The following is a 26,607-nucleotide window of genomic DNA, read 5'->3' on the forward strand; positions in this document are numbered from 1 at the left end:
AAAGACTCTGATGCTGGGAGGGATTGGGGGTAGGAGGAGAAGGGGACGACAGAGGATGAGATGGCTGGATGGCATCACTGACTCGATGGACGTGAGTCTGAGTGAACTCCGGGAGCTGGTGATGGACAGCGAGGCCTGGCATGCTGCAACTCATGGGGTCGCAAAGAGTCGGACACGACTGAGCGACTGAACTGAACTGAGACATGACTGAGCAACTGAACAGCAACAAACCTGGAAAAAGATACCGTCTAGGACTTTCGTGGCTGGATAGGAGAGGTCAGTGCTTGGTTTGAAGTCTTTAAAGGACGAGCTGCCTCTCTTGTTGGGGTGAATGCAGCTGGTGATTTTAAGCTACAGCCGCTGCTCATTTGCCATTCCAGAAATCCTCGTTGCTGGAAAATGAAGGAAAAATTCTCACTGGGAGGTTTTGGTCACATACTATATGACCATATACTATGTGCTGGATATTGGGAATATAAAGTTGAACCAGAAAGACCTGTCCCTGCCCACACACAAAAACCATATTCTAGAGGGAGCTTGGGGAGAAGGAGATGATATTCAGGTAGCCACGTTAGTGATAAGGCATTTTCAAATCTCACCCTTAAAAAAGTGATGGATGGAGTGCTCCGTGGTGCCTAATTAAAGTTCTTCTTTAACAATTCTGAAATTTGCACGTTAAGTTTTAAGTAATTAAGTAGTGTAATCAGACTTCATTAAGCATTAGGTAACATATCCAGAGATAAGACTAGAAAAAATATATATATTTTGGCTTCAGAATAGATAGAGGCTAGTTGGGAAAAATCCTTTGAATTCCTATGCTTTGGGTAATTTATACATAGCATTTTTTCTATTATTAATTAATTTATTTTGGGGTCTCACCTTGTGGCATTCGAGATCTTAGTGATAAGCTTTGCATAATTTATTGAGGAGTGTGTATGTGTGTGTGCATGTGTTTAGTCACTAAGTCGTGTCCGATTCTTTTGCAACCCCAGGGACTGCAGCCCGCCAGGCTGCTCTGTCCATGGGATTCCCATGGACAGAATACTGGAGTGGGTTGCCATGCTCTCCTTCAGGGGATCTTCCTGACCCAGGGATTGAACCCAGGTCTCGCACATTGCAGGGGGATTCTTTACCATCTGAGCCACCAGGGAAGCTCAAGAATACTGGAGTGGGTACCCTATCCTTTCTCCAGGGGATCTTCCTGACCCAGGAATTGAACCAGGGTCTCCCACATTGCGGGCAGATTCTTTGCTAGCTCAGCTACCGGGGAAGCCCAGACAGACCCCATGTGACCACATTCTTTCCTAGGTCTTAGAGTACCACCTATACCAGGATGGATCCTAAGTTCATATCTACAGCATTGATTCTCTTTTGATCTCCACACTCCTGTAGCTATGTATTCAACAACTCCACTTAAGGAAAAGTTCCACTGATCCCCTCCCAACATTCCCCAGATTATTCTTGCCCCATCTTCCTTACCTCTTTCTCACCCTAATGTTACCAGCCTAAAGCCCTCAGGGTCTTCCTTTATTTCAGCTCCCCCTCCTCCATCCCACATCCAGTCCCTCAGCCAGTTGCACTGGTCTTCCCTTCAAAACGAATCCTGAATCCCACTTGTCAGCCCTCCATGGCTGCTCCTCTGAGCCAGGCCACCATCATGTCCTGCCTGGAGGGATGTGGCAGCCTTTTAACCGGGCTCCTTGCTGCTGTTCTTGCCTTCTTAGAGGTCATCCTCCTCCCTGCAGCTGGAGGGATCTTCTGAAAACTTAATTCAGATGATGTCATCACCTGCTTAAAACTCCTCAGTGGCGTCCCACTGCACTTAGGAGGAAGAAAAGAGTCCCGATTCCTTCCCGGTGTCTGGTAGGGCTTCCCTCCGCCCCCGCCCCGCCCCCGCCGCCTGTCCTGTCACCTCTCCCTTGTCTAGGGTACCACTCCAGGCTTCCTTCTGCATCTTGAACAGGCTTAGGGCTTTGTCCTTGGTTTCCTGTAGATCCTTTCGCAGGCTGCCTTTTTTCTGTTCTTCCTGTTTCAGCTCAAAGCCTCTCCTCCGAGGCCTTTCCTGCTGGGTGACGCCTAGCAGTCTTTGGTAGCCTCTCTGATTTCTGATATGATAAGAGGTCCTAGACTCATGCTGTATACTTCCTGCCCCAGGCCTAGAATCAGTCATTTCTCCAGGGGACTCTGGTTCCTTTATTGGGAAATGACATGTAGAGACCGTAATCTAGGTACTAGGGTGTTCATTGCTACTGGGTTGCTTATTCTTCCTACGTATTTTCAGAAGATAGCATTCGATTGATGTTATTTTAGTCCCTAAATCATGTGCAACTCTTTGCAACGCCATGGACTATAGGCCACCAGGCCCCACTGTCCATTGGGTTTCCCAGCAAGAATACTGGAGTGAGTTGCCGTTTCCTCCTCCAGGGCATCTTCCCGAATCAGAGGTTGAACCTGCAGTGGCAGGCGAATTCCTTACTGCTGAGACACCAGGGAAGCCCACTATAGTGTCAGTAAATAGGGCTTAAAATATATACAATAAATCACGATTTCATGCTTCAAATTCAGGAACTACAGGGTTTTTACTTAATTTCACTGATTGTACATCGTGTTTCCTTTTCCTCACGCCAGTTCTTTCAACAAAAGCATAATTGCTCATCTTCTTTATTCCGTTACACACACACCCCAGTCTCAGAATAGCAAAATATCAATGTCACCATCAACAATATGATGGACTAAAGCAATTTAAGATTCGCTTGCAGTCCTTGTTTCCCTTGGGATGAAAAGTGAAAGTGAAAGCCACTCAGTTGTGTCCAACTCTTTGTGACCCTATGGACTATGCAGTCCATGGAATTCTCCAGGCCGGAATGCTGGAGTGGATGGTCTTCCCCTTCTCCAGGGGATCTTCCCAACCCAGGAATCAAGCTCAGGTCTTTCACGCTGCAGGCAGATTCTTTACCAGCTGAGCCACAGGGGAAGCCCAAGATTACTGGAGTGGGTAGCCTATCCTTTCTTCAGAGGATCTTCCTGACCCAGGAATCGAACCGCCATCTCCTGCATTGCCTCCTTTACCAACTGAGATATGAGGGAAGCCCTCGCCCTTGGGATCATGCAAGTTAAAATACTGTCATTCAAAGTCACTTGGTGGGGGGGCTTCCCTGCTGGTCCAGTGGTTAAGACTTTGTCTTCCAGTGCGGTGGGTATAGGACCGATCCCTGGTGGGGAAGCTAAGATCCCACATGCCCGGCCGCCAAATACCCAAAACATAAACCAGAAGCGATATTGTAACAAACTCAACTCAGACTTAAAAAATGGTCCGCAGAAAAAATTTTTTTAAAAAGGTAAAGTCACTTGGCATACCTCCTCTCTGTGAGCTGATGGCACCGGCTGGACACACAGTGTCTTCTGTTTTAATTCATTGTCATTTCCCAAGTATTGCTTTGTGAAAAATTCAACTTTGTTTATGAATATGTAAAATATTTTTATGGTTTTCATATTGATTAATTCTCCTGCCACTGCTCCCAGATGTCCACAATCTAATCTCTGGACTGGAAGCTGTGAATATGTTACTTTACGTGGCCAAGGGATTATTGCAGATGAGTTGAGGACCTTGAGATGAGAAGATTATCCGTGATAATCAGGTGGGCCCAATGCTTGTGTGTGTGCTTGCTTAGTCGTGTCCAGCTCTGTGTGACCCCGTGGACTGCAGCCCGCCTGGCTCCTCTGTCCTTGGAATTCTCCAGGCAAGAACACTGGAGTGGGTTGCCACTTCCTTCTCCAGGGGATCTTTCCCACCCAGGGATTGAACCTGTGTCTCCTGCCTTGCATGCGGATTCTTTACTGTCTGAGCCACCAGGGCAGCCCAGTGGAATCATAAGGGTCCTTATAGAGGGAGGCGGGAGTGGGAGAGTGAGTGAAACTGGCAGTGAGCGGAGAGCAGAGGCTGCAAGCTGAGGAACTCGAGTGGCCTGCAAGACTGAGAGCCCCCAAAAGAGCACAACCCCACCAGCACCTTGACTTTAACCCAGGGCCCCCACCCTGCACTCTAAGAGAGTCAGTCTGTGTTGTTTTGAGCCCATTGTGGTGATTTGTTATAGCAGCCATATGAGGCACACACTTCCCAAGACTAGGTCTGGCATTTACCCCTGCCGCCTCCACCCTATTCTACCCTCCCTAATAATCTTTAATGTGTATTTAGGGCCCATCCATCCATCTTTAAAAAATATACACATTTGTGTCATCAACTAGAAGTCCCTGGTGGCTCAGTGGTAAAGAATCTGCCTGCAATGCAGGAGACACGGAAGACGCAGGTTCGATCCTTGGGTCTGGAAGATCTCCTGGAGGAGGGCATGGCAACCCCCTCCAGAATTCTTGCCTGGAAAATCCCATGGACAGAGGGGCCTGGTGGGGTTACAGTCTAAAGGGTCGCAGAGAGTCAGACATGACTGAGTGTGTACACGCAGCACACGTGTAATCAACCATATAAATACACAACCAAACGCACATATCTGTGTAAGCCCTTCTTAAATCAGTAAGTTCTGTGCATGTTCTTCTTCTCCTTGCTTCTTTCGCTTAACCGGACATTCTGGAGCTTACTCTGTAGCAGCGTGAAGAGGTATTCCTCTTTCCTTTTACAGCTGCAGACCATCGCCCTGTGTGGAAGCACCGTACTTTAATTATTGGTCTCCTTTTGAGGACAGTGGATCGTTTCTAGTCTTTTGCTGATACAGATAGTGCCGCAGTGTATATATCCTTTTATATTTTTGCCAGCATATCTTTGGGATGGATTCTTGGAAGTAGAGTTGCTGCATCAAAGAGTAAATGCATGTGCAATTCTGCAGATATTGTCAACGCCCTTAACAGAGCGGATAGCATTTTGCATCACCACCTGCAATGTACAGGAGGCTTGGTTTTACCCCCAAACCTTGTGTATAAATCTTTGGATTATAGCCAACATGATAGAGGAAAGATGCTTTCCCGGTGTTATTTTTTTCTTTCAAGTTTTATTTTATATTGGAGTGTAGGTGATTTACAATGTTGTGTTAGTTTCAGATGTGCCAGTGTAGTTTTAATTTGCATTTTTCTTGTTATAAGTGAGATTGAACATCTTTTTTTTTTATGGTTCATGGATGTTTGCATTTCTCTTTTGTGAGTTGTTCCAATTACATTAGTATTGAATACATTGAATGAATGAATAAACAAATAAGTATATCAGAATTTCCAGGAAGAAGAAGAGCTCTTTGAGGAAGAGCTAAAAATCTCCTTTCTTTGTTCCCTAGCCACTGCCACTCCTTCAGACGCCCAGCCCCGTGCCGGGCGCCCCAGCGCTCCTTGTTGTTGTTCAGTCGCTCAGTCGTGTCTGCCTCTCTGTGGCCCCATGGACCGCAGCACGCCAGGCCCCCCGTCCTTCACTGTCTCCTGGAGGTTGCTCCGATTCCTGTCCATTGAATTGATAATGCCGTCCAGCCACCTCATCCTCTGCCACCTCTTCTCCTTTTGTCTTTGATCGGTCTTTTCCAATGAGTAAGTTATTTACCTCAGATGGCCAAGGTTTTGGGGCTTCAGCTTCAGCATCAGTCCATCCAGTGAATATTCAGGGTTGATTTCCTTTAGGATGGACTGGTTTGATCTCCTTGCATTCCAAGGGACTCTCAAGACTCTTCTCCAGCACCACAATTTGAAAGCATCAGTTTTTCGGTGCTTGGTATACATTACTTTGATCAGGCTGGAAAGTCAAATCTGCTAGCCTTTCACTTCTGTAAAGGGAATGGCAAGAGCAGGCTTGTGAATATAAGCACTTGGAGGCCCCCAGACCAGACTGTGCTGTGGGTTGTCGGAGCTGGGAAACTGCTGAGCAGCAGAAGGTTGGGACGGCCCCTCGTGCTGCGTCTGCAGCAGCTACAACCCCCGCCAGGACTCAGCCCTGGCTGGGAACCCCTGGCCACTCCCGTACCCACTGTCTCACCCTCCCCACAGCTGTTCTACACCCTCTGGCCTGACCCAGCTCTCTGTGTTCAGGGAGTGGGAGCTGTTGGATGGATAAGGGGGGTACAAGGCATGGTAACATGGCAGAAACATGGCTGGCTTTGAGCCTGGTAGTGCTCGGTTCAGATCCTGGCTCTGACATGCCTTTACCTCTGAGGACTTGAGGGAGCTGGTTAACCTGCTTCATGGAAAATGAGAATAATTGTACCTTCAGCATCATTTAAGAAAATGTATGAAATTGTATTTGTGAAGCACATGGTATCTAGCAGTGATGGTATGCCAATAAGTATGGTCAACTATCATGCACCTAGTATAAATGAGATCTGGTCCTTGGTGTACGTTTTTTAAATTTACTGATTTATCTTTGGCTGTGCTGGGTGTTTATTGCTGCGTGAGCTTTCCTCTAGTTGCACAGGCAGGGGCTACTGTCTAGTTACCGGGGTACATGGCCTCTCATTGCAGTGGCTTCTCTTGTTGCAGAGGACGGGCTCTGGACCAGGTGGGCTTCAGTAGTTTCAGCTCCTGGGCTCTGGAGCACAGGCTGAGCAGTTGTGGAGCAGGGCTTGGTTGCCCAGTGGCACGTGGGATCTTCCAGGCCCAGGGATTGAACCTGTGTCTCCTGCATTGGCAGATGAGTTCTTCACCACGAAGCCAGCAGTGAAGCCCGGCGCTTTGTGTTTTTACCTGTCATCTGCTGTATTCCTCACGGTAACCCTGTGAGGTCACTGCGTTATCATTCTGCTGACTCCTTTGAGGAAGCTGAAGGGCAGAGTTCTGGCAGTGGCCCAAGGTCTCAGAGCTACCAACTGGCAGAAGCAGCATGAATCCAGATAAATTGCCTCCCAAACCAGGGCACTTACCTGCCTTGCTCTCAGCTGCTGACTCTGCAGACTACACCCCAGCCTCACCTGGAGGCTAGTGAACCTGACCTGGCCACCTCCCAGTGGGTGGTTTTCCAGACTGGCTAGGGAGCTTGCAGGGTCCAGTGCAAAATGAAAATGTGGGCCCTCATTTTTAAAATATTCATCATTTTAGGATGGCGACAGCAGAGCATTGACCCAGGCACAGGGCCCTTCTGAACGGGGGTTGCACTCCCCAGGCAGCCCACCCTGGTGGTCTGGGTGGGACTGTGCCTCCCAACAGACTCTGGGCTGGCTGGCTGTACCCTGCCTGCTCCAGAGACCCCTCAAATGCCTTGCCAGCCTCCTAACTTCTCCAAAGGCCCAAAGGAAACCCTGAGATCGGCTCCGTGGCCCCCAGCATGAACCCTGTAAGTCTTCCTGGCTGCCCTTAGCTCCACAAAGAGCATCACTGCGTCTGCATGAATGCTTTACACGTGACTCAGGCTGGCCCGGAACCCTGACCTGCGCAGGTAACGTCGGGAAATGCCCCAGGAGGCAATTTCGCTTCGCTCTTCTTCCTCCCTCCCTGGGGCATCCTTTCCTGGAGACATTTTTGGTTTCACAACTGGCACCTGGTGAGTAGAGTCTGCACACACTGCTAACACTCCAGTGTGCAGGACAGCTTCCCACAAAACAGAGAAGTATCTTGCCTCCGCTTGTGCTGACATTGAGCAAGCCTGCTCTAAAGATTCACAAGCCTCTGTTTCCCCAGATTTCTGACTTCTGACCACTTCACAGTCTGGGAACCTCGCTGTTCTTCTTCTTGCTGTTCTGAATGGAGCTTCCCCCTTGTTGTCTTCTAAAGTAACTCACCCTTCAAAGAGCTTAGTCTTTTACCAGCCACAGAAAAGAACTCTGACAGGTCTAAGCCAGTCGTCTGCACACCCCAGTGGTAGACACTTCTTGCATCTCTTGCAGCTTGAGGTTGCCACGTGACATAGTTCTGGCCAATAGGATGTGAGGGGAGATGTGCTGGGGGCTTTTGAGAAAGAAATTTCTCCTTTCATGAGGTGTTCTGGAGAGGAGAGCTGTTTGATGTCAGACCCTAAAGCCTCCTTGCCTGAGTACCCATGTAGGGATGTGGTGTTAGGGCTGTAGCAGCCATCTTGTGACCATGAGGTAAGTCAGGAGACTCACAGAGATTAGTGAGTCAGACCTTAGTGAGCCACTGAATAAACCTCAGAAACATCCTTATGAGTTTAGACTACACTCAAACATCCTTATGCATTTAGACCTTACTCAAATATCCTCAGAGTTTAGACTTGACACCCTTGGACAAGCAACTTAACCAGTCTCTGCCTCACTTTTTGTGTAAGAAGCAAAGAATAAATACTTACTGCTCACTTTTCACTTTCATGCATCGGAGAAGGAAATGGCAACCCACTCCAGTGTTCTTGCCTGGAGAATCCCAGGGACGGGGGATCTATGGGGTTGCACAGAGTCAGACATGACTGAAGCGACTTAGCGGCAGGCGCATAAAGTTAGTGTAGACATTTAATGAGATGATATATGTAAAACATCTAAGTGTCTAGAATATGATAAAATTCAATGTATTATAAATGCCTTTGTTACTGCCACTGTTAACTGAATTAATCAGTTAATTGTAGGTCTTATGGTAAGTTTCTTCTATTGATTAATTCTCACTTAATTATCTAACAAATATGTATGAGAGCCTGCCATGCTAATACACTGGAAATGATAGGAAACTATTTAAAAAGAACAAAATGAGAGGGAAACAATACCCAAGAAGTTGTTTATCAGATTCCATCAACATTCCATTTTATTTAAGAGCAATATTTTTCAAACTTTAGTTTTCTGCATTCCTTATATTTGTCATGTCCATTTATCATGTCCATACCATAGTATAATACGTATACTATTACTGAAAACTTTTTTAACCTAACTGACTCTTTTTGGCTAAATGGATTTATTTTATGAAGAAGCTTTGTATCATTACTATGGTAAATGAAAAAACTAACATCAATTGGCATAAGTAAAAATAAAGGAAATAAAAATGCAATAAGAGATTCCCTAATGTTATTAAATTAAAACAAAATAGTCATTTATGTGCTACCTAATACCACCTTCTACACCACAGTCGACCCACTTAGAAAACACTGAAGGGAATAATCACAATTAGTGAAAACATTTAAAAACCAACTAAGATTCATAAATGCTGCAGTGGGTCTTGATATAGATGTTAGACATAGTAATATGATTATTATGCCTAATTATTCCTCAGCAGTTCAACATACTTAGAGGAAAATCACTATGAAATACAGTGTGGCTTTCTGGTTAGCAATATTCTTCCCCTCCTTATGAAGGTTATGAAACATTTCTCTATCATAATCCCCCAGATATTTCACTGTGAATGTAGGAATCCAGGAATCCCTTTCAATAGTAATTTACTCTGCATTCAGTATCACATTTACTTAACTTTTGCAGGTCATGGCCTTTCTGAAAAATCAATGGTACCTAATCAGCCTGTTTATGCCTGAAGTTATAAACTCTTTTTTCTTTCTTGTGCTGGAAAAACTCATAACACTACAGTTTCCTGTAAAATTCAGCCTAATATTCCAACACCTTTGCAAGCTGTTGGCGAAAAGGTCACCCCCCTGCGCTCCCTCTGCCCTGGGATTTGGGGGTGTATCTCGCTGATGCTGTTGGTCCCCCAAATGGCCAGGACCCTTGAACTTGTTGAATCACTGCCAGCGCTCATTTATTTTTCACGCTTGCTGTGCTGGGTCTTTGTTGCTGCACTCGGGCCTTCTTTTAGCTGCAGTGAGAGAGGGGGCTACCCTCTCGTTGTGGTCTGTGGGCTGCTCATCGACAGGCTTCGCTTGTTGCCAAGCAGGGGCTCGAGGGCACATGGACTTCCGTAGCTGTGGGTCTCAGGCTTAGTTGCCCCGAGGCATGTGGGATCCGCCTGGACCAGGGATCGAACTCGTGTCCCCTGCATTGGCAGGCAGATTCTTAACCACTGGACCACCAGGGAAGTCCTGTAACCGCTCTTCTGATGCTGCCTCCCGCCCTGAACCAAATGCATTTCTCACCACACATTCAGATTCTTCTCCTGGACGCTGTTCTGTATTTCCCTTTGAAAGTAGTCTGGACTCAGTTCAGCATTCAGGGTGCTGCACAGTATGACTCTCACCTGGCTCCCTAGCTTGGCCTCCTTGTCATCTGCACCTGGCCACTGGCTGGACGAGCTGTCTCTGCACACGGCTCCACTCTCCTGTGTCTGGCCTTTGCCCTTGTCACCCCTTCCTTCCAGACGCTTCTCTCCCAACCTTCTCCATCTCTCCAGATTGAGTTAGCAGTCACCTCCTACAGGAAGGCTCCTGGATTCCTTGTCTGTTTACTGCTCTTGAATAAAAGCAGCCTCACCTGCTATGCTGTAGTTTATTATTTGTGTCCCTCTGAGAGTTTCTCCAGCCTGTTTCCAAGCTTCCTGACTAAGGAAGCACTTGTGATTCATTTCTATGTATCTGGTCTTGATTACAGGGGTAGCAAATTGGGATGACAATGGGGAAAAGACAGTAATGTGAGTGGGTAGAGGTCTGATGGAGATACAGTAGGAGTATGGCTGGCTGCCCCTGGTGGGGAGAAGAGATTCAGCCAGTTGTTGCCACAAGAGACTATAGCTCAGACCTGCGGTTGTCGTTCAGGCGCTCAGTCATGTCCAACTCTTTGCGACCCCATGGACTGCAGCATGCCAGCCTTCCGTGTCCATCACCATCTCCCGGAGTCTGTTCAAACTCATGTTCATCGAGTCAGTGATGCCGTCCAACCATCGCATACTCTGCCGTCCCCGTCTCCTCCCGCCTTCGATCTTTCCCAGCATCAGAGCCTTTTCCAGTGACCTGCGGAGTCCCTGTTTTTCCAAGAGGAGGAGACTGAAATCTGGAGTTTGATGAGAAATCTCATCCAATGGGCCATTCTGCACAGGGTCTCTGGTTTAACACAGTTGATACGCTAGCCTGCTACCTGCCTGCAGGGTACATTATGGAGCATGTGGACAGAGAATGTGCCTACCATTTCAGTAACAAAGGACGCTGTGGTCATCAAGCCGTCAGCCACTGCAGCCGCCCTGACTCTCTGCCCTGAGGGGACTCAGGATGGGGAAAAACAGGATTCTGGCCCTCCATAGCTCTGCTGCTTATCACACCAAAGGCGTAATTCCAATGAGTCCAAACTCTTGCATCCGCCCATACATGGAAAAACACTACAATTGTTAACTTGAGATATCTGTTTTTTATGATAAACAGTAATTTTTGATCTTTACTTTTTTTTTCAGCAAAAACTCCTGTGTATCCCGGCTCCTCCATTACCTCTTTAGAATAGTCCCTCAGAGCTCTCTGAGAGGCTGTGATCCTGGTCTATAGCTGCCAGAAAAAGCACAATGCTCAAATTTTAGCTGGTGCTTTGTTTTCAGTTGACAAATGATTAACTGTATACTGAATAATTTAGAAATGGAAAACCAGCTCGCCCCACTAGCTACTTTATCTGTCCTGTGAAAACACTGGCTTGCTGGTGTTTTTTTTTCACCCAAATGAATATGGCAGTAACGTAGCTGTAGCTTATGGGGTGCTTTCTCTGAGGGGCCGGGTTCTAGGTGCTCTGGGGGAGCGTGCTCATTTCATCATCCTGAGGGCCGTGAAGCAGGCACGGTTATTATGCCTGGAGGGATGCCGTGAGTAGAGGTGGCAGACGGGGCTTGCATGGGGCCGAGGTAAGATTTGAACCTGGGGCATCACGTTGGAGTCAGGACTGAGCCCGAGGCGTGGAGTCACACCCCAGAGGACAGGTGGTCGGGGGCAGGGAGCACAGAGCCGCCTTCATGCCAGTGTCTGTAACTGTGCCGACTTCGCCCATTTTGGCCCCCTCCTCTGGGCCCAGCCCTTCCAAGAGTGCCTTACGCCATCTGAATTCCAGCTCTGTTTCACACTCAGGGAAGTGGGGGGCCTTGCCTAGGAGAGGCTGGGGAGAGGCGAGGTAAGCACGGTCAAGCACCGTTGGAGGGTCTTGAAGGGTGAGCGAGTGATGGTGAGGTGAGGATAGGTAATTAGGCTGGAGAGGAAAACCCCAGACCATGAGACTGCTGCTGTCCTGAGGAGACCAGTCTGCGAGATGGATCACAACTGGGCACCTGCCTCAGCTTCGTGTCCTGGAGGAAAAAGTCCTGCACGTCTGGCATTTGGGGACCAACGTTACCGGCCCCTGTTCCAGGCAGACTCCATCTCCTGGAACATCTTGCTTCATTCTTCCCACTATTTGGACTCAGAGTAATAATAATAACAATAATGGTAATAATGGCTAGCCTTCGTTAAAGGATTATGTGCCTGGCACTATTTTCAGGGCTTTACACGTTTTAAGTCATGTAATAACCCTGGCAATGTATGACGTTGATCCATTGTTTCCTTTTTAATAAGGAATGGATGAAGAAACAGGAGGCAGAGAGGTGAAAGTTACTCGGTGCGCTCTGAATCCAGGCAGCATGGCTTGAAGGCCCTGCTCTTGCTTCCCGGCTGTGGAGGGCGGCCCTTGGCTCACCGGGCCCCCTGCCAGTCCCCGCCCGTGGCTCGCAGTCTCTTCCTCCCAGGGAATGACCACCGTCCGGTTTGGGTGTTGTGCCCTGGCCCTTTGGCTGTGTCTGCAGTGGTACATGCGCTACTTAAGCCCTCTGTTCCTCTCTCTAGGGGCTTCCCTGGTGGCTCAGATGGTAAAGAATCTGCCTGCAATGCAGGAGACCTGGGTTCGATCTCTGGGTTAGGAAGATCCCCTGGAGAAGGGCATGGCTACCCACTCCAGTGTTCTTGCTCGGAGAATCCCATGGAAGAGGGCATGGCCACCCACTCCAGTATTCTTGCTCGGAGAATCCCATGGACAGAGGAGCCTGGCTACAGTCTATGGTCACAAAGAGCTGGACACAACTGAGTGACTTTCGCTTTCTTTCTGGTGGCTCAGTGGTAAAGAACCTGCCTGCCGATGCAGGAGACATGGGTTTGATCCCTGGTCCGGGAAGATCCCACATGCTGCGGAGCAGCTAAGCCCGTGGGCCACGACTCCTGAGCCTGTGCTCCAGAGCCTGGAAGCTGCAGTGACTGGACCCACGTGCCACACTACTGAAGCCCGCATGCCCTGGAGCCCCTGTCCCACAGCAAGAGAAGCCATGTCAGGAGCCTGTCCCACAGCTGGAGAGCAGCCCCAGATCACCACAGCTGGAGAGCGGCCGATGCAATGATGGAGAGCCAGCACAGCCCCAGATAAGTGAATTATAGGAAATACAAGCCCTCCCTTTAAAGCAAATTTGTGTGTTAATTACAGGTCTGTTTTATTCTCTTCTTGTGGTGGAGCTAGTGGTAAAGCAAATGTATAATATAAAGTTTGCCATGTTGCCCATTTTTAAGTGGATATTTCAGTGACATTCTATTCACACTTGTTGGATGACCATCACCACCATCCATCTCCAGAACTTCTTCATTACCCCAAACTGAAATTCTATACCCCTTGAACACTAACGCCCCACCCCACCCAACCCCCAGCCCCCGGCAACCTCCAGCTGTTTCTATGAGTGAGACGATCCTAAGCACCTCATCGAAGCAGAACCCAGAGCCCCGGGCTCTTTTGTGTCGGGCTTATTTCCCTTAGCGCAATGTCTTCAGGGTTCACTCATGCTGTAGTGTGTCTCCCAATTTCATTTCTTTTCAAGGCTGAATAATATTCTTTTGCATGGATATGCCAACATTTTATTTAGCAGATGAGTTCATCCACTCATCTGCTGATGGACGCTTGAGTTGCTTCCACCTTTTGGCAGCCGTGAATGATATGATGTTGCTATGAGTCTGAGTATACAAATAGCGATTTGAGTCTTTGCCTTCCATCCTTCGGGGTATATGCCTAGAAGTACAGTTGCTGTGTCTTATGGTCGGTCTGTGTTCACTTTGTTGGGGGGTTGCCGTGCTATCTTCCTCATCTTAGTCTTTCTATGCTGCTTTATAGCAATCGAGTCCGTTTGGTTTCATTTAGTCAATGCTGCAGGGACCATCTTTGGACGTGTCTTCTTGCACACACAGGAATGTGTATCAAAGGTAATCTCTGACCAAATCAATGCTGTTGGGTTGAGGTTGGACTTAGTTGACACATCTATTTCTCTGGAGTAGGGGCTGAGTCTCCTTTGCCAAGTCCACGAATACCTACCATCTCACCCTCCTTCTGCTGCTGCAGCTGCGCCCAGTAGCTCCCCTTAGGCCATGGCAGAGCCACCTGCGGCCTCCGTCTACTGAAAGGCAGAAACACAGCCCTGGTGACCTGGCCTTCAGCTTTGTCTGTCTGTCTGTCCTGAGGCTGTGTGACCCTCCAGCTCCGCCCTCTGTACCTCTTGAAAGTGCCCTCCTTTTGGGGATTACCAGCAATTCAGCAGTCATCTTTCCATCTGCCAGAGTCACTACCCTAAGTAGTTCCTGCTTAATGCATCCCATCCATTTAGTTACTCCTACTTTGACTCTGCCTCTTCCGGGAAGCCTTCCCTGCTTACTCCTACTCCTTCTTATCTCTTTCTTTTCTGAACTTAACAATGATAATGGTAGTTTCTGGTACAATCTCTATATTACCTTTCAAACTCCTTACACAAGCTCTTTGGGGGAAAAACACTGGCCATTTACATTTTAAGAGGAGGAAACGAGCACGGAGTGATGAAGTAACTTGCTCCAGGTCGCCACGCTGTTGGGTTTGGCAGAGCTGATTCCAAGCTCAAGCAGTCGGGCTTCAGAGTTTTGAAATTTGCAGCGTGAACCTCACGCATCCTGCTTTTGCCGCATTTCTGTCGGAACTTTGCTTTTCACACCATCAGAAACCAGGAACCACCTGGCATCACCTCTCACGCACAGCAAGGCTGATGCCCTTCCCGAGAACGCTGCGTCTTTCCCTCCCCTAGTGCTCTGGGCGGGTGCAGGGGCTTCTCGGTCCTTCTCATCTTTGTCTCATTATCATCTGTGAGTTAGTCTGCAGGCTGTTTTCCAGGAAAGACAGGAAGTGATTTCCTGTCATCACGGAAGTAGGCCGATGGCACAGGATTCTTAAAAAGAAAAGTCTTTCTGTTTGTGACAAAGAGCAAAGGAGACACAGCCAACTCGAGAAGCGGAGTGAGTCACTGACCCTTACTTTGCGATGAACAACATTAACGTGTTAAAATGTATCGATGCCTGTAGATATTAGACCCTAAAAATAGGCAAACAGAACCTCAGTCCCTGATTTCAGGGGTTCACAGTGGAGCCAGACTGGGTGGTCAGAATGCAGTGACAAGGAAGTTTGATCAATCCTAAGAACAAGGCATGGAGAAGGGAAGCTTCATGCTTACTGGTATGTGAGTGTATGTGAGAGTGTGCGTGTGTGTGTGTGTGTGTGTGTGTGCGCACGTGCATATGTTAAGAATGTGCAAGGACATAGGCGTTCATGGATATGCAGGAATATCTGTGAGTACGTGTGTGTGAGAAAGTGTGAGTAGGTGTGCCTGTGTGATTTTGTGTATGGGAATATATGTTTAAGTGAGTGTGTATGTCTGTGGTTGAATGGTAGATGCTAGGTGTGTGTGTGCGCCCAGTCGTGTCTGGTTCTTTGTGACCCCATGGACTGTAGTCCCCAGACTCCTCTGTCCATGGCATTTTCCAGACAAGAATGCTGGAGTGGGCTGCCATTGCCTCCTCCAGGGGATCTTCCCAGCCCAGGGATCACACTTGCATTTCTTATGTCTCCTGCATTGGCAGGCAGCTTCTTTACCACTGGACCACCCAGGAAGCTCAGTCTCCCTGAAGAAACTGACTGTTTTCATTATCTGTTGCTGTGTAACAAGTGACAAAACCTAGTGGCTTAAACGGCTTACAGGTTCTGTGGGTCAGAAATCAGGGCTTACTTAGGAGCTGCCTGTCATCAAGGCGGGGTTTCATCTGAAGGCTCGGCTGGGGACGGATCAGCTTGCAAGCTCCCTCACACAGGTGGTGGGAAGGACTCGGTTTCTCGTGGGCTGTAGGACTGACCCCCGCCTCAGTTCCTTGTCACAGGAGCCTCTGTGTGGGACACCTCACCACTTGGCAGGTGGCTTCCAACTGAGCAAATGAGCTAGCGAGGTGGCAGTGAGCAGGATGGAGGCTGGAGTCGTTGTCACCTAATTTCTTTTTGTCTTTCCTTTGGCTGCGCAGGTCTTAGTTGCGGCACGTGGGGCCTCTGTTACGTCATGTGGGGCCTTTGTTACATCCTGCTGGGCTTCTGTTACCTCATGTGGGGGGGTCCTCTGTTACGTCCTGCTGGGCTTCTGTTACGTCATGTGGGGGCCTTTGTTATGTCACATGGGGGCCTCTGTTAAGTCATGTAGGGCCTCTGTTAAGTCCTGCCGGGTTTTTCTTATGTCCTGCGGGGGCCTCTGTTACATCATGTGGGGCCTTTATTATGTCACGTGGGGGGCCTCTGTTATGTCATGCGGGGCCTCTGTTACCTCACATGGGGCCTCTGTTATGTCATGCGGGGGGGGGCCTCTGTTACGTCACGTGGGGCCTCTGTTACGTCATGCGGGATCTTTTCGTTGAGGCACACAGACTGTCTAAGTGAGCATGGTTGCAGCACCCAGGCTCCAGAGTGCGCAGGTTTCAGGAGCTGCAGCTTGCGACTCTCTAGCTGTGGCTCACGGGCTCATTTGCCCAGGGGGATGTGCAATCTTCATTCACCGACCAGGGATTGAACCGGCGTCCCCCTGAGTTGCAGAGTGTATTCTGAACCACTGGACCACCAGGGAAGTCTGTCACCTAATTTCAAAAGTAACAGTCCATCACTTCTGCCACTTTCTATTTGGTAGAAGTGAGTCAGAGGATCCAGCCTACACTCAAGGGGGAGGGGCTTACATAAGAGTGTGAACACCAGGAGGCAGAAATCATTGAGTCATCCTGGAGGCTGCCTGTCACACGTTTGCTCTGGTCGAGCCTTTAAGGGTGACCGGAGTTAATCAGGTGACCAAGGGTCAGAGGGTGCTGTAGGCAGAGAGAACCAGTGAGCAGAAACACGGAGAGGGAAGAAAGCCCACGGCGTCGGGAGAAAGCAGTGCCCGCGTGGCTGGCGTTAGCTTGTGTGTGTGCTCACACGCGTGTGTTTGCACGCACACACAGGCTTCCCAGATGGCGCTGGTGGTAAAGGACCCACCTGGCAAGGCAGGTAGACATAGAGACGTGGGTTCCATCCCTGGATTGGGAAGACCCCCTGCAGGAGGGCTCAGCAACCTGCTCCAGCATTCTTGCCTGGAGAATCCCATGGACGGAGGAGCCTGGCGGGCTACAGTCCATAGGGTTGCAAAGAGTCAGCCACGACTGAAGCCACTTAGCATGCGTGGACACATGCATGAACACACCTGTAGTTATGGGGAGGCATGAGATGAATCTAGAGCACATACTGGCTGCAGAGGCAGTATCACCAACGGGGAAGAAAGGTAGTTCTTGCAGGGAGTGAAAAATCTTAGATATTACAGCGGTAAATGGTCCTCCAGAATGCAACCCTGTAGTATATTTGAGGTGTTAGAAGAGAGGGTCAGTTAGGAAAACACTGTCCAAAAGGAGCCTTGTAATGAGAGTGATAAGGAAATAAAGGTCAAGAAATTCTGATCTGACAAAAGCGAGAGAAGCAGTGATTGGATACTTATAATCTATCAGACATTGTGTTAAGCATTTTCTATGTTTTCTAATTCAGTTTTGCAACAACTCTGTATGGTTTGCACCTGTGCTGTGCTTAGTCACTCAGTCGTGTCCGACTCCCTGCGACCCGTGGATGGCAGCCCGCCAGGCTCCTCTGTCCATGGGGATTCGCCAGGCAAGAATACCGGAGTGGGTTGCCATGCCCTCCTCCAGGGGATCCTCCCAACCCAGGGATTGAACCCAGGTCTTCAGCATTGCAGGTGGATTCTTTATAGACTGAACCATCAGGGAAAACCCAATTTGCACCTGAGGGAGGAGGAAACTGGGGTGGGCAGCTCCTGACGTGGCCCCCAGCGATCCTCACCCGCTGGTGTTCACGCATCTGTGTAACGCTTTCCCCTTTAATGTGGGCTGGACCTCGTGACTAGCTTCTAACAGAGTACGGCAGAAGGTGTAAGATGTCATGCCTGTGATTAGGCTATAAGCATAGATTTCTTTATAACCACCTAACCCTTGGACTGCAAGGAGAGCTAACCAGTGCATCCTAAAGGAAATCAGTCCTGAATATTCACTGGAAAGACTGATGTTGAAGCTGAAACTCCAATACTTTGGCCACCTGATGTGAAGACCTGACTCATTTGAAAAGACCCGGAGATTGAAGGTGGGAGGAGAAGGGAACGACAGAGGATGAGATGGTTGGATGGCATCCCTGACTCAATGGACATGAGTTTGGGTAAACTCTGGGAGTTGGTGACAGACAAGGAGGCCTGGTGTGCTGCAGTCCATGGGGTCTCAGTGGGTTGGACACGACTGAGCGACTGAACTGAACTGAGTCATGTAACTGACACTCCTCTGTCACTTTCTCTCTCTCAGCTCTTCTCATGTGGTTGCTCTGATGAAGCAGGAGAGATCCAAGTGGCAGCGAACTCAGGTGGCTCCTGCCATCTGTCAGCAAGGATCTGAGGCACTTACTCCAGAAGCTCCCGAGGTGCTGGATGCTTCAAACACCAGAGGCATGAGCTTGGAAGTGAATCCTTTGTCAGCTGAACTTTCAGATGAGACCGCAGGCTCGCCTGCCACTTCACAACCCGTAAGAGACTCTGAACAGAGGAGCCAGGGGAGCTATGCCTGGATTCCTGATCCCTGGAAACTGCGAGGTAACAAAAGTGTGTTGTTTTAAGCCTCTAACTTTTGAAGTTATTTTATTATTTTCAATTTTTTGGCCACACTATCTGGCATGTGGAATCTTAGTTCCCAGACCAGGGATCGAAACTGTGCCTCCTACATTAGAAGCATGGAGTCTTAACCTCTAGACCACCAGGGAAGTCCCAGGTGGTAATTTTAAAATGTAGCAATATATAATAAAGAAACGAGCTCAGAGAAGCAAAGGCACTGGTCCAAGGTCACACAGCTATGATCCCAGACCTGGGCTACTAATGCTCAGCTCAGTTCTCTTTATCATCCCCCCTGCGCCTCTAGAGTCTAGATCACGATGGCCTTATATGCTCGGTCCAGGAGTGGGGCCCCTTTCATGAAGGTGATGGGAAGCTGGGGAAGGTTTTGGTGGGGAGTGACGTGGGGTGGGGGAAAGCTTGTGTCTTCTTGAGTCGAATGTCTGGATTCCAGCTGGCAGTGGCTAGCCTGGGAGCCAGGGACATCGGGATCATGTCAGAAAGGCCTTGGAATATTCTCAGGGATGAAGCTGAGGGTCAGAAGCAGCAAAAGAAATACCCCCTTGGTCTCCTTCCCATCACGGTTTCCTGAAGACACCTGTGTTCAGAAGGAAGGCAGGCAGAAGTCCGAAGCTGAATCGAGGTGCTGCCTCCGTTTCCCGGGACAGTCACGGACTCCTGAAGGTCGTGTTCTCTGTGTTTGGGCCATCACCACAGTGGCCTCCCTCTGGATGCTTGACCCACGCTCTCAGGCGGGCAGCGTATCTGCGACCACCCGTGGCCCCGGTGAGAGTTGCTCAGGAGGCTGGCGCCTTTCATTTCCTTGTAACAATAGTGCTGGAAAATAGCTTTCTGGACTTGGCCCCAAACTGATAATTAAAGGAAAGCTTTATCGCCAGCAAGGGCAGAAGCGTCTACCAATGGCCTTTCAGAAAAAGTAAAAAAATAAAAATAGCCTCACTCCCTTCAGTGTCTTTGTGTTCAAGTGGAAATAGCTGACAGGTTTGGGAACAGCCTCAGCTGTTTATCTCTCCTCTGTTTTTCTGCCAGGGACGCGAAGGGACGTTCTTCACAGGCTGAGACTTTTATTTGGTTTCTGATTCTGCATGGATCCAAAGTCCCCATCGGTTTTGTCTTTGGCTTCCTGTGGCCATGTTGTTAGAACACGCCTTAGGGTCAGCTGCAGGAGTCCATGTGGACCTAGGCAAGGCCCAGGCCTCAGAAGTAGGGTGTGAGAGTGCGGGCTTTGCACTCAGATTGCCCCAGAAGCCAGCACTGGTTCTGGCATTCTCTAGCTGCATAGACTTGGGCAAGTTACTTCAATTTTCTGAGCCTCAGGTTTCTGACCAGTCACCTCGTTGTACCTACCAGCCAGGACATCATGAGGATGAAAAGGGAAGATGCAGGGAAAGCATTTGGCTTGGCACCTGGCAGATATGAAGTGATCCAAAATCTTAGCAAGATATTGATGCTAGTGGGGGTCGGGGGGTGGGGAGAGTTTGGAGGGTAGGAAAGGGCCAGCCTGCAGCCCCCAAAGATCATACCCATGGGCCTGATGCTGCTTAGTTGAAGCAGCGTGTCCTGGAACTTCCCCGGTGGTTCAGTGGTTAAGATTCTGAGCTTTCAATGCAGGGGATACAGGTTCAATCCCCAGTCGGGGAATTCAGACCCCACATGTTGCATGGCATGGCTGCCCCCCAAAAAGTGTAACCGTTTAAAAGAAAGGCTTGCTGTCCTCCAGGAACACCAGCTCTGGGGCCTCCCTCAAACTCGGAGCTTTGTTGTCCTGCTTGTCGTCCACGAGGGGCCATAGTCATTGATGGTAATCAGGTTATTAAAGATGGTAAAGAGGTTAATCATGTTAGGGATTAAGGATACCACAGATGGGTTTGTATTTGTCTTGGGTTGTTTGAAATAAAAGATCCAATTGATGTGTGTGTGTTAACAAGACTTTTTTTTTTTTTTTTTTGCTTTTGTGATTAAAGACGTAATCCTGACTAAAGGCTAAAGGGTCTGGTGTGATGGAAGGAGCCCTGTAGTGGTCTGGACGTCTGGTCTGAGGCTGATGCGTGTTCTAGCGCCCCCTTGGCTCAGCTTCCCTAAGTGGGACGGCAGCAGCCGGCATCTCTAACCGTGTGGTGGTCCCTCCCGCTGCGTCTGTGTGCCTTGGGGCAAGCGGGCTCAGCAGTCTCCGCCTTTGATGTCACCTGTAAAACAGGGCTGATAATCGCCCCAGCTTGTGGGACTGTTGCGAGCTTATGGCTGGGGATGCGCCTCCCTTCGCCAGGTGTCCGGCACGCTGTGGGCGTCGACCGAGAGCGGGGCTGCTGGAGGAGCGTCCTTAGAGGGGAATACTGCCTTGGAGGGGGCCTCCTCGGGGACGGAGCCTGAGCCGGGACGGCAGAGCCTGTGCTTTGCTGGGGGGGCACCCCCACGACAGAGGGGCAGGAGAGAAACTGAGTCAGCCTGGGATCTCAGCTTCGGCCTGTTCCGAGTGGTGGGCAGGTGAGAGGGGCTCTGGCGTGTGAATTGCACAGAACTGGTCCCACCGTGAGGCAAGAGGCTAGACTCTGTGACCCTGTGTCAGCTGGCCGATGCTCTCCGGGTGGAGGTGGGGGAGGTGGGGCTTCCCTGTGCAGGAAGGTCATTTGCTGGGTTGGGAGGAGCTGGGAGCCATGGGATGCCAGTCCTCACTCATGCACTGTAGGTCGGGCCGGGTGCGCCTGGTAAGGGGTGAGGGGCGGCATCCACAGGAGCTTCTGCCCCTAAAAGATGGAGACACCACGGTCCTCGCTCTTGCCATGCAGACTCGTGGGATCACGGCCTGTGACAGGGACTGCAGACCGATCGACTCATGCTTCCTGGTGGTGTTATCCACCTGGACCCCATGCTTCATCTCCACTGCCCTGGCGCTGTCCGGCAGCGGCGATGGGAAGGTGTCTGAGCCCTTTGCACGGTCTTTCCCTTTGCTGGAAATGAAAGCAGCCAGAGACATTGCCCCTCAGAGGCCAGAGAGATGAGATCCTGGGGGCTGCTTGATGTGAGAGAAACTGCTGTAAAAAGCACATTACCACAGCGATGGAGAGAAGGATGTTAGCAGGCAGTCCCCAGGGAAGCGAGGTACCTTGGCCAGTCATCAGAAAGCTTCCCAGGGGTGTGAATAGAATTCTTCCCTGTGCTAGAGGCTGAGCAATTCCAGGCCATGAAATTTGCTGCAGTTCGGTTCTGTCCTTGCAGATAAAGTGGATGGGTGTTAGAATTTGACAGATGAAGTCCCCTTGGCTAGGGACTTAACCACAGTGGGCTAGGAGACAGTGTCCCAGGGCTGTAGGAGGTCGGGGGGCGAGTACTAGAATCAAGGAGAGGCAGGGCTGAGAGAAGCTGTGTTTCATAAACTAAAGACCTAAGACACAGCGCAGAGTCAGCCAGCCTCAAATCGGAGATGAGCCTGGGAGCAGCCCCACCCTTGTGATTGGGGTGTGGAGCCCAAGCGGAGGTATTGTGGAGCAGGTGTGTGGGATGGAAGCTGTGCGTACGCTGGTTTCTCTGTCTGCCCATCCATCATCCATCCATCCATCCATCCATCCGTCTATCCATTCGTCCATCTATTCATCCAGCCATCATCCACCCATCATCCATCCTTCCACCCATTCTTCACCATTAATTAAAAAATTTCTGTTGAACAGTTAATGCATTCACATGGAAAAATTCAAATAGAACAATGGAGTAAAAGGTAACAACAGTAGCAACTTGGCTTTCCTCCCTAGAGAATAAGTTACCAGTTTCTTTTGGTTCCTTCCAGAAATATTTTGCAGCCATACAAATGTATCAGTGTGTACAAATGGCAGAAAACTGTATTCTAGGCTTTGCTCTTTCAGTATGTCTTTAAGACACAGATGGCAACTATGCCAGCTTGGGCGAGCTCAGGGTGTGCCACGTATGTTGGCACCAGGAACCAGGGTGAGTGCAGAGCATTGTAGACCCAGGCTTTGAAAAGTTCTGCCAAGTGGCTTCCCAGAAATTGAACATCAGTAAGATCTAATTTTTCAGTTTCTGTCTGAGTAGGGACAGCTGGAGTTTCATTCATCTGCAGTACTTGACATTAAATGGTTTTCTTTGCTACTTCTCCAACCTCCCCCCAAATAAACTAACAGGGCATTTTCCACTGATGTTGCTGAGTAACCAGTTTTTCACAACAAAGCTATGAACAACTTACCTGTTGTTATTCTAGCAACGTTCATACCTATTGCTGAAAGAGGGCTCCCTTTATCCACACATGTAAACTGGATTTTCATGCCCAATTCTTCACTTTCCCCAACTTTTCACATCTATAGAAAAGGTAAAAGAATAATACAATGACCAGCCAACCTTATCCCTTCACCGATTATTGGCGTTTGACACTTTTTTTTTTTGCCACATTTTTCATTTTTTTGCCACATTTCCCGCCCCCCTCAAACCATTTGAAATTAGATTGTGAACATCATAATTCGTCATCTCTTGGGACAAACCATTTGAAATTAGATTGTGAACATCATAATTTGTCATCTCTTGGGAGTCTGCATCTCCTAAGAACTAGGACATTCTCTTACGTATCTACAATACTGTCATCATGCTCAAACACTTAATAATTGGTACAATTGTTTTATCTAGTGTAAAATTCATATTCAGAGTTTCCAATTACCTTCTTATTGTTCTTTGAAGCTACTTTTTCCTTTTCTGATCCAGTCAAGGGTTCCTCATTACATTCACTTGTCATGTCTCTTAGAGATCTTTACCCTAGAATGTTCCCCACAACCCCTTTCCATCAACTTTGTTCTTTCTGCTCCACAGGACGCTGGCATTAATTTTTTTTTTTTTTTTTGGCCACATACCATGGTGCATGGGACCGTGGACCCCTGACCAGGGACTGAACCCTGGATTGGAAGATGACATCCTGAGCAGTGGACCACCAGGGAAGCCCAATCCTGGCAATTTTTGAAGAACCAGCCAGCTGTCTCCTAGAGTGTTCACTAACTTGGATTTGTTTAATTATTGCCTTCTGACTAGAATAAATCTTTTTGGCAAATGTCATACACAGGGGATGTGTTTCACTTACCACCGGGTCCCTCTGGGAGGCACGTCATGTCAGTTACTCTCCATCATTGGTAATGCTGCTTCTGAGCACTGTGCAAGGTGGTATCTGCTAGTAAAGGGACTTCTTTCCTTTTATAGGGAATAGTTGAGGCTGACAATTCTGTTCCAAACAGCCTTTTTTCAGTGGTTTTAACATCCACTGATGATCCTTGCCTAAATCCATTATTATATTGGCAGTTACAATCTCTCATTCTGTCTTTCATCCTACATTTGTTATCTGGTGATTGCATGCGTGCTAAGTTGCATTAGTCGTGTCCAACTCTGTGCAGTCCTATGGACCATAGCCTGCTAGGCTCCTCTGTCCATGGGATGCTCCAGGCAAGAATAATGGAGAGGGTTGCCAAGCCCTCCTCCAGGGGATCTTCTTGACTCAGAGATCGAGCCCATGTCTCTTACATCTCTTGCAAAGAAACCAGCAGGGTTCTTTACCACTAGCGCCACCTGAGAAGCCCTATTATCTGGCATTCTTGTGTCAAGGAGGGCTCCGTCTGCCTGTGTCTCCCCCTCACCTTTAAGTTTCCTATTTTTAGTGTCATTGTGGTCTTACAGAGCCTCTGCACTTCCTGCAAGATTTGGCCAGATGCAGCCCCTCCAAGCTGACTTCTTTGGCCTTCTCACAAATCTCCATCAGTTTTGAGCAACTTCCTTACTTGCTTACACAACAGAATGTTCCCCCAGAAATAGAATCAGTCATTTCCCCTTTTAGAAGAGGCATGGTATTTATTTATTTAGTTGTTTATTTATTTGACTGAGCTGGGTCTGCATTGCTGTGCAGGGGCTTTCTCTGGTTGCAACGAGCAGGGGCTTCCCTCTAGTTGCGGTTCTCCAGCTGCTCATCACAGAGGCCTCTCTTGTTGCGGAGCGTGGGCATGCTAGGGGAAATGATTGATGCTGGGTGTGCTTTTTTGTTATTACTTCTAGCTCTTTTGAGTGCAGAGCTAGGACACGTTTGTATTTAGATCATGAGTTCATAGTGATACTGCCAATTTTTCCTCACCTCTCCTCATTCCATATTTGTATCTTCATTTTCCCATAGCGAGAGTCCTAATTTCCAAAAAAAAAAAAAAGTAACATATTACTCATTTAATCTATTAATGCACAGAATACTTTCAGAATTACTGTTCTTTTATCACAAATCTACTAAATCAAGCTCAGAGTTTCCTTGCAGTTCCTTTCGTCCCATCCACTGAGGGTGTCCAGTTGGAATATGCATCTAAAAATTACTTGAATCAATTATTTTCTCTGTGGATTACATTATTTATTTGCTGTAAGATAGAGTTGTTTCTGCTTGTTTTCAATTTTAGGGTTTGCATGCTTCTATTTCTTTTTATTTAATTTACATGGTTCAAAAGCTAAACTATATCAAAGGTTATACTCAAAAGGATATGCCTCCCTTCTCAACCTTTGACCCCATCCTCATCTACACACTATGGCAAATAGTTTTCATGAATTTCTGGATTTTTCTTCCCATGCTTTGTTCTGATGAAACCATCACACCCCCACCCCACACTACTGTTTTGTACCTTGCTTTTTCCCCTTGACCATGACAATATATCCAAGAAATAACTGCATATCAGGTCATAGGCTGATTCCTCTTCTCCTTTTTTCCTTTTTTTTAAACACTTTCTTATTATTCTAAGTGTGGTGGTACCATATTTTATTCAATTACTCTCCCGTGGATGATCATTTAAATTTAAATGATTTTTCATATTTGCTATCACAAATAATGCTGCAATGAATAGTCATGCACATATTTTTCATATTCATGGAGTTATATGTCTGCAAATAAATTCCTAACAGTGGGATTTGGCAGGTCAAAGAGGAAAAGCATATGTAAATTTACCAATTTGGTAGGGGAGAAATAACTCATGGAGTTTTAATTTGCATTTCTCTTATTATGAATAAAGTTGAACATCTTCTTATGTTTGTCTCTTTTGTTCATGTCCATTGCCTATTTTTCCAACAGATTTTTGGTCTTTCCCCCCCCTCTATATTTAAGAGTTCTTCATATAGTTAAGAGATTAGTCCTTTATATATATACATATGCCTATGATATGGCTGTAATATATTATTAGCTGAAAAATTAGTTGCAGATATATTCTCTTGGCTCTCACTTGTTTTTTGAGTTTTCCTATTTTAAAAATGTCATAATTCTTCTTTTTAATTCATGTATTTTTATAGTCTCATAACTCTAGGTTGAAATCTGAGATTTCTCATTCTTTTGTATGTCTTTATTTAACTCACTACCAAGACTTGATGTTTCTTTCCTCTTAATATTTCTTGAATCTGTTATTTCCCTTTCACAGACCGTGATTAATATCTTAGTGATTGTGCCCACGTGGCCATGAGATCTATTCTCCTGGATCGAGATTTTCTGCTCCTAAGCAGCCTGAATAATCTTCTTAGACCTCTTAATATTGCCTCGAAAGTTTCAGAGGTTTTATTGACTCTTGGAAAAAATCTTTTTTTTCCATCTGTTCTTCAGATTGGATCATTTCTGTTGACCTATATTCTAGGTGAGCAAGGCTTTCCTGTCATTTCCATTCTGCCGTTACACTTGCCCGTTGCGTTTTATTTCATATACTGTGCTTTTCAGACCTAGAATTTCTATTTGGTTTCTTTTTGCATCTTGTTTTCCTGTTGAAGTTTTCTATCATGTTTATTATGATCAGGTATTCCTTTAAATCTTTGAGCAGTTATCGTGGCTCTTGAGAATGAGCTACATTTTCCCATTTCCTTGAATGA

At 47.8% G+C, this 26,607-nt stretch overlaps 1 long non-coding RNA gene across 1 annotated transcript; it reads left to right on the plus strand.

Annotated features, from left to right (window-relative positions):
- The first annotated feature begins 3,137 nt into the window (after positions 1-3,137).
- Positions 3,138-20,660, plus strand: LOC106990143 (uncharacterized). Its single transcript, XR_001435567.4, has 4 exons — positions 3,138-3,638; positions 5,277-5,520; positions 6,463-18,714; positions 19,252-20,660. It is a non-coding gene; the product is annotated as an uncharacterized LOC106990143 (long non-coding RNA).
- Positions 20,661-26,607: the final 5,947 nt, after the last annotated feature.

The sequence above is a fragment of the Ovis aries genome, chromosome 13 (genome assembly GCF_016772045.2).
Source record: "Ovis aries strain OAR_USU_Benz2616 breed Rambouillet chromosome 13, ARS-UI_Ramb_v3.0, whole genome shotgun sequence".
Lineage (NCBI taxonomy): Eukaryota > Metazoa > Chordata > Mammalia > Artiodactyla > Bovidae > Ovis > Ovis aries.